The 8,031-nt window shown below is 44.9% G+C and overlaps 1 non-coding gene across 1 annotated transcript; it reads left to right on the top strand.

Annotated features, from left to right (window-relative positions):
• Positions 1–309: 309 nt before the first annotated feature.
• LOC150050447 (small nucleolar RNA U13) lies at positions 310–412 on the top strand. Its single transcript, XR_016538755.1, has one exon. It is a non-coding gene; the product is annotated as a small nucleolar RNA U13 (small nucleolar RNA).
• The last annotated feature ends 7,619 nt before the right edge of the window (positions 413–8,031 follow it).

The following is an 8,031-nucleotide window of genomic DNA, read 5'->3' as shown; positions in this document are numbered from 1 at the left end:
TCAAGGTTACTGACCTATCCCTTGAGCCATAGTGCTGCTTCTGTTTTTCTGGCAGTTAATTGAAGATAAGAGTTTCACAAACTTGGGGCCGGGAGTTTGGCCTAGTGGTTAAAGTGCTTGCCTAGCATGCATGAAGACCCGGGTTCGATTCCTCGGTACCACATATGTAGAAAAAAGCCGGAAGTGGTGCTGAGGCTCAAGTGGTAGAGCTCTAGCCTTGAGAAAGTCCAAGGAAAGGACAGTGCTCAGGCCCTGAGTCAAGCACAGGACTGGCAAAAAAAAAAAAAAAAAAAAAGTTTCACAGACTTGATCTTTTTCTGTTCATAAGCATGATGATTGGGTAATCACATGTCTGCGTGATATGTGCCTCCCTTAAACCTTGTTACGACGTGAGCTCATTACCCATCTGACGTAAAAAAAAAAAAAGAATCTCACAGACTTTTTGTACCTGGGCTGGCTTTGAACTGCAATCCTCAGATCTCAGCCCCTGAGTAGCTAAAATTACCGGTGTGAGCCACAGTGCCCGGTGCTTTCTTTTCTTTTCTTTTTTTTTTTAATTGCCATAGCCTTTCCCCAGCTCTTGTATGTATTAGTGAAATGCCACATTTCATGTACTTGCTCTTCAACTGTATTTGCTCACACCTCCACAGGAATTTTAAAAGCTGCTTGTCAACTTGGATGAATTCAGAGATTAATTTGAAGGAAACTGACATCAGTATAATACTGTGCCATTCAGTCTGTGAATCCAATAGAGCTCTACTTTTATTCCAGTCATCTGTGTCCTTCACTCACACACTGCAGTTTCCTCCATGAAGAACGTGCTCCTTTCCTAATGGCATTCTTTCTGGCCTCTCTTACTGATGTGAATGTTTCTTCTGCACCCTTCTTCCCCTTCTTGTTTTGCATTTGCTACTACATTTATTTTTAAATCTACTTTCTAATCCCCATACTTCATTCACAGACATACACACAAAGTAAAGATTCTTCCTCCCGGGAACAAACATGTAAGCTCAGCCAAACACAGAGCTGGCGTAATTGGCTGAAAATGAATGGGAATTTTTTTCAAATTAAAGTTTAATGACGGGGCCAGGAGTTTGTCCTAGTGGCAGAATGTTCGCCGAGCATGCATAAAGCCCTAGGTTCAATACCTTGGTACCACATACACCAAAAAAGCCAGAAATGGTGCTGTGGCTCAAGTGGTAGAGTGCTAGCCTTGAGCAAAATGTGTCCAAGGACAGTGCCTAGGCCCCGAGTTCAAGCCCCAGGACTGGAAAAAAAAATGCCCAGGAATGAGTTGGGTGAGGATAGAAAAGGCTTTGTAAACTAATAAGACCCAGCAAGCATCTGTGTCTCACCAAGATTCATGGGATCTAGGGAGAGATTTAGCTGGAGAGACTAACTCCAGGACAAAGGTTCGTGGAAAGGAAGCTTGGGAATAGTTGCAATCTCCGAGAAGAGCATGTAGAAGATGGGAGAGAGCCCAGGGCAGACATGGGAGTTCTGGAGACATTTCATGGACTGGGAACTGATATAAGTATGGGAAGGAGACAAAAGAAAGGCTTGAAAGCTGGAACACACAACTCGGAGAGGGAGTTGCCATGGTAACCAAGGTAGTGAAGGGTTTCCGTGAGAAAGTAAATCAACACAGCTATATGCCCCGAATCACAGAAAAATAAGCAGCAAAGTCCTTAGAATTTAGCAATCAGAGGAGTATTGTGGCAAGAATTGAAGGACGAAGGGCTAAGTGCTAGCTAGCAGAGGCAATGGAAGGAGAGAGTGGATGGGGGAGAAAAATCAAGGGAGGAATCAAGTGGTAGGTAGCAAGTAAAATGTGAGAAGGGAAGGTTTCTGGAAACAGGATGAGGGGTGAAAATGGAAAGAGAGGAGTTGAGCTGAGTAGCTCACCTGACTGTCATTTGGTGCCTTTTGGGCTATTCTTCACTGACCCCCTCCAGAGTGCTCTCCTGTACTCTCTCTCTGTCTCTGTCTCTCTCTGTCTGTCGCTGTCTGTCCATCCGTCCGCCCATCTAGCCATCCGTCGTCCGTCCGTCTGTCTGTCTATCTTAGCTGTGCCTCAGTGGTTGACTTAACACCACCAGGGTCCTTGCCCTCTGGTTTCCAGCCGAGGTTGACTGTGACAGACCATGCAGGAGACTGGACAGCGGGGAGCAGAATGGGCCAGTGTGACTACTTTCCCATGGCTGTGGGACAGTGGCAACCCACTGTGTGATTTATACCTACAGTGAGGGTGTAAACTGCCTTCAAACCCCTTGTTTCTCCCCGGGTTCTGAAAGGCCACACTTTCTTCTCACCTCTTCTGGCCTACAAGTGTCATGGCTTCCTCTGTGGCTGGATCCTTCCGAGCCCTACCTTGCCTGGGCAGAGTCCTTTCACTGAAGGATCCCTTCTACACACACTGCCCAACTCTCTACAGAACCATCCCTGAGGAGCACTGATTGCTGTAAACTCTGTGACAAATGCAGTGGGAAGTGTGCCAGTGGTAAGCCCAACCAGAGCTTAATCTAGAAAATAAAGGAATCCATGGTTTTAAGCTCTTGACAGGTGTCCTGGGAGAACTTCCCAGATCCAAACATCAACCTTTTCTCAGATAGAAAGTTGCTGGGAAGGAGCACACGAACAGCACGTACGACTCTGTGGTAGAAAAATGGCACCTTCAGAAACCAGTCTGCATCCTGCCATCTGTCAGTAAGAACGATGTTGACACAAGTGACAGAAAACCCAACTCAAAAGCATTAATACAGTGAGAGATTGATTATCACACATAATGGAAACCACCATGGATCCAAGTTCTGTCCATCTTTGAGTTCCCTCAACCTCACTCTCTATGGGCCTCTGTCTCTGCAGTGTCACTGTCACTACAGTCACTCCAGGCGTTGTGTCTGAGATTCCAATGTCCAGAGAGGAATGACAGGACGTTGTTCTTCTTATACTTTAATTTATAAAGAATAGAGACAAGAGTGATCCTAAGCAGCTGTGCCTGGTGAGTCCCTCTTGCATCAGGATGTGGTGGACAGGACAGAGCAGGGAGACAGAGTTAAATACATTTTTAAAGTGTAGGGTTTTCATGATGGTATTCCTAGATTTGTATGTGTGCTTTAAACAAATGTACCCTTCCTCTAATAGTGCCACTTCTCCTTTCCCTCCTAACCAGTTTCTGAGCACCATTCAGTGGGTTTCACTATGTTGTAGTCGTCTGTCTGTCTATCATCTATCTACTTGCTAAGAAATCTTTCCCAGAAGACTAGATGATAATGCTCACCCACATGCATGTTCACACATTTGCACACTCACAATCTTTTCTTGGTCAATTTGCATCGATGCCTCCTTGCAAACCATTGGTGAGAGAAGTGGACTTGCACCCCATGATAGACACAGGCCAGTTATGATTAGTGAACTGAGAGGGGCCAGGCCTACATCCACAGAAGGACATGGGTAATGGCTTCCTTTATCGAAAACATTGCAATAAAAAATTTAAAAAAGAAAGAAAGCCGGGTGCAGTGGCTCACGCCTGTAATCCTAGCTACTCAGCAAGTTGAGATCTGAGGATCAAGGTTCAAAGCCAGCTCGGACACAAAAGGACCTGAGACTGTTATCTCCAATTAGCCTCTAGAAAATGGGAAGTGGGGTTTGGCTCAAGGGTAGGGTGGTAGGACAATACCCAGGCCCAGGGGTAGGGCAGTAGCCTTCAGCTGAAGAGCTCAGGGACAGTGCCCAGCCGAGTTCAAGCCCCATGACCCACAAACAAACAAAAACCAGGAGAGCATATTGGGGTGGGTAGGGGGCACACAGTCTAGAGGCAAGGTCCAAACTTTTTTTTTTTTTTTTTGTCAATTGTGGAATTTGAACTTAGGGCCTGGGCATTGTCCCTGAGACCTTTGCTCTAGGCTAATACTTTACCATTCTGATCTACAGATTTTCTGGTGGTTAATTGGAAATAAGAATCTAAAAGACTTTCCTGTCTGGGCTAGCTTTGAACCATGATCCTCAGATCTCAGCCTCCTGAGTAGGTAAGGTGACAGTCATAAGCTATTGGCACCAGCAAGATCTGTTCTTTCTTTTCCTTTTCTTTTTTTTTTTTTTTTTTTTTTGTTGTTGTTTGCCAGTCCTGGGTCTTGAACTCAGGGCTTAGACACTGTCCTTAGCATTCTCGGGGTTAGCCCTCTACCACTTGAGCCACAGCACTATTTCAGCTTTTTCTGTGCATGTGGTACTGAGGAGTTGAACCCAGGTCTTTGTGCGTACTAGGCAAGCACTAGCACTAGGTCACACTCCTGGGCCAGACTCTTGATTGTTCTGTCTCTAGAACTATGCAGGGCTGACCCTTCCCATCACTTCCCATCTCCCATTCCATGTCCTGGTCTCCCCACCCTGTGTTCCTCACCCAGAAGGAAAATGAGACTCTGCTTTATAGGATCATATCCCTTCCATGTCACTTCAGGGCCATGCCAGCCTCAGTGACTTTCCATGACCTTTAGAACAGCGTGGTACCATATTTCCAAGGCCTGCAAGGCCTCTGCTGATCTGCCCCATTGCTCTCCTCCCCTTCAGCCCCAGTGAAGCCTTTCAGCACCTTTCCGAGGTCCTTGCCATCTCAAGCAGTGACTCCCAGTCTTCCTCGCATCTGGAAAGCCACCTCTTAGCCAGCTTTGTTGGCAGACATTTTTGTCCTATTATGGGGGTCTCGCCATAATAGACTCTGTGATCCCTGGGGCCATTTCTGCCTGACCCCCTCTGTCCCACTGACACCTGGCCCCTGTTTGGAGGACACAGTAGCACTGGATTGACATTCTCGACCTCATGTAGTCCTCACAGTCCCATTTTGAAGACAAGGAAGCTGCGCCCAGAGAGTAGGCAGTGTGTGGGCCCAGTCTAGGGCACAGCTGGCAGGACGGGGAGTGGAATCCACATCTCCTGAGCCTGCCTCCAGATTTCAGGGCTAAACTACCACTGGGCCCACCCCTATGGAGTGCAATGATGCAATGTGACTTCCAGGGAGAAGAAATAACCAGGGAAATAGGTAGACGTGTGAAAAGTAGCCCTGTAGGAAACCTGAGGCAATATACTAAGCTGGAAATTAAATGTGGGAACCAGACACTTGGGTGCCTGATCTGCTAAGAAATGGAGATTTGAAAGGTTCCAACCTAGCAGACATTATGGTGTAGTAAAAAACAAAATGACTTCGGTTCTTTTTTTGGTAGGTTTTTAAATATGTGTGGGCGGGGGGGGGGAGAGGAAGAAAGGAAGGGAAGGAAAGAAAGCTCCAAGGAAAGGAATAGAAAGCCCTAACAGAGGTCCTGGAGTTTCTAACACTGATTTATGAGAGTACAGCTATCACAAATTAACAGAGAATGGGAAGATTTGTCACTAAATGAAACTGTAAAGTTATTTTCTCTATTTGAGGGGAAAAAGAAACAATTTGATCTCCCTTTTTAAATGCAAAAAGAAAAAAAAAAAACAGCACTCATCTAACTAGAATAAATGGAAATGATTCATTATCTAAACTGTGGTTGAGGAAGAACAATTGTAGCCTTCCCAGCCACAGAGCAAATTGTCATGGAAAAGAAATAGCAAATAGAATTGATGATGGGGGTGTAAACCTTCTCTAAGATGAAAATTCTCATACATAAGAGCACAGAGGCAATGAGAATTTTCATAACAAAATGTTGGGGCAATCAAAAGCCTTAGGAGTCTGCTTATGAAAGATGAAGTTCAAAAGGCAAATTCAGTGGGAAATGTTGAACCTAGTCACAATTTAAAAAAAAAAAATGGGTGTAAATGAGGAGGCAAAAGTATAGCTGTCAGCCCATCTGTGGGACACTTGATGACACAGGAGTCCTCAGTGCAGGGTGGCTCAGTACTGGCGCTGGCCATGGAAGATCTCCTGGGCACAACTAGCTAGGCTAAGATGTGCTAAAACCTTTCTAAAAGGCAATTTGCTCAAGACACGTGAAGAGCCTGGAAAAGATTCATACTGTTTGACTCAGTAATTCCACTTATAGGAAACTCATCCTAAGAAAATGATCTACAGGGCTGGGAGTTTGGCCTAGTGGTTAACGTGCTTGCCTAGCATGCATGAAGACCTGGGTTCGATTCCTCGGTACCACATATAGAAAAAAAAAAAGCCGGAAGTGGTGCTGAGGCTCAAGTGGTAGAGCTCTAGCCTTGAGAAAGTCCAAGGACAGTGCTCAGGCCCTGAGCTCAAGCCCAGGACTGGCAAAAAAAAAAAAAAGAAAAGAAAAAAAAAAGAAAATGATCTACAGCAATGCCCAAAGATATGTGCAGAAAGATATGCACTATGGCTTTAGTAGAGGAGTGGGAGAGAGGCAGAGAAGCAGAGAGGGAAAGAGGGAAAGAGGGCAGGAGGGGAGAGGGAAAGGGAGAGGGACTTGTCATAATCTCTAGTTCCAGGGGAATGGTTAACCAAATTATGTTCCATTCATTAAATGTATTATTGGGCATCCATTACAAGTGATAATTACAAAGAATGTTGACTTGCATGGAAGGGTGATGTTTAGCAAATAATCATGTAAAAATGGTGCAACATTGCATGTATAATTTTAAAAAATTGGCCGGGGAGTTTGGCCTAGTGGTAGAGTGCTTGCCTAGCATTCAGGAAGACCCAGGTTCCTTGGTACCACATACATAGAAAAAAGCTGGAAGTGGTACTGAGGCTCAAGTGGTAGAGTTCTAGTCTTGAGAAAGTCCAAGGACCGGGCTCAGGCACTGAGCTCAAGCCCAGGACTGGCAAAAAAAAAAAAAAAAATTAGTATAAACAAATACACAAGAAAAAATACAAGAAACCAGGCTTCAGTAGCTCTGTACCTGTAATCAGGAGGCTGAGATCTGAGGATCATGGTTCAAAGCCAACCCAAAGGAAAAGTCCATAAGACTCTTATCTCCAATTAACCACAAAAAGCCTCAAGTAGATCCATAGTTCAGGTGGTCAAGCATTAGCCTTGAACAAAAAGAGCTCAGGGTCAGCACCCAGGCCCTGAGTTCAAGCCTCACTACCAGCAGACACACACACACACACACACACACACACACAGAATAAGAAAGGATGTGTTTTCCTAATACATTTTTACAGAACACAACAGTAAATTCTGGCTTGCCATCAGGTTTGTTTATTTGATTTTTAAATTTTAAGTTCTTCCTGCTTTAGTAACGCTCCAATTTATCTGCCATGTTTGGGTATCACTGGTTTACGGTGATTTATATTTTTAAATATAGGAGTGAACAATAAAAATACAATGAATACAGCATGCAGCTTTACCATGTACAGTTATGGATCAGAGGAAAAATGAGAAGGAAACAAATGAGAGGTAGGGTTGAAGGGAATGGTACCCACACCAGTGAAAGGACAAAAAGAAATAGAGCAAAAAAGGATCCAGTATGATGGATGGATGCTCTCTTTGGAGAACTCAAATCTAGTCAGGCATGGTACTTCTGCTTGTAATCCTAGCTACTCAGGAGGCTGATTGGGAAGATCAAGATTCAAGGCCTAGATAAACGTTCAAGAGAATCCCATTTCAACCCTTAAGGGCTGAGTACAGTGCTTCTCACCTATCAGTCCAGCTATGGTGATAAAGCATAAATAGGAAGATGACGGTCCAGTCTAATCTAACCAAAAATTAAGTCCCTAGCTCAAGTAACGAGAAGAGACAAGTGACTGGGAGCTTGGTTTAAGTGGTAAAGCACCAGCCCAGCAAGCCAGAGGCCTGAGTTCAACTCTTCGTACCACACCTCCTCCCACCCCACATTCCCCACCTCCCACACACAGCTGTAGGGCTCAGAAATGGGAATCCTTGTGTCTCCTACTACCAAGTTCTAGAGTTTTAAATGCCAATCTTAGCCCATGGCAGGTTACCCCGGTATGGCCAGTACTCTATCCGCATGCATGTGAGTTACATCAAGTCTCTATTGCATCATTGTGAGCTACCTAGGGCAAATCCATATCTTCTCTCCCCCTGCTGTGTTCCCAGCCCTGGCTGCTCTCTCAAAAGCCATCTT

This window comes from Megascapheus bottae, chromosome 18 (genome assembly GCF_031878675.1).
Source record: "Megascapheus bottae isolate mThoBot1 chromosome 18, mThoBot2.hap1, whole genome shotgun sequence".
Taxonomy (NCBI): Eukaryota; Metazoa; Chordata; class Mammalia; order Rodentia; family Geomyidae; genus Megascapheus; species Megascapheus bottae.
The sequence above is the reverse complement of the archived record's forward strand: the minus strand, read 5'-3'. Positions and strand labels throughout refer to the sequence as shown.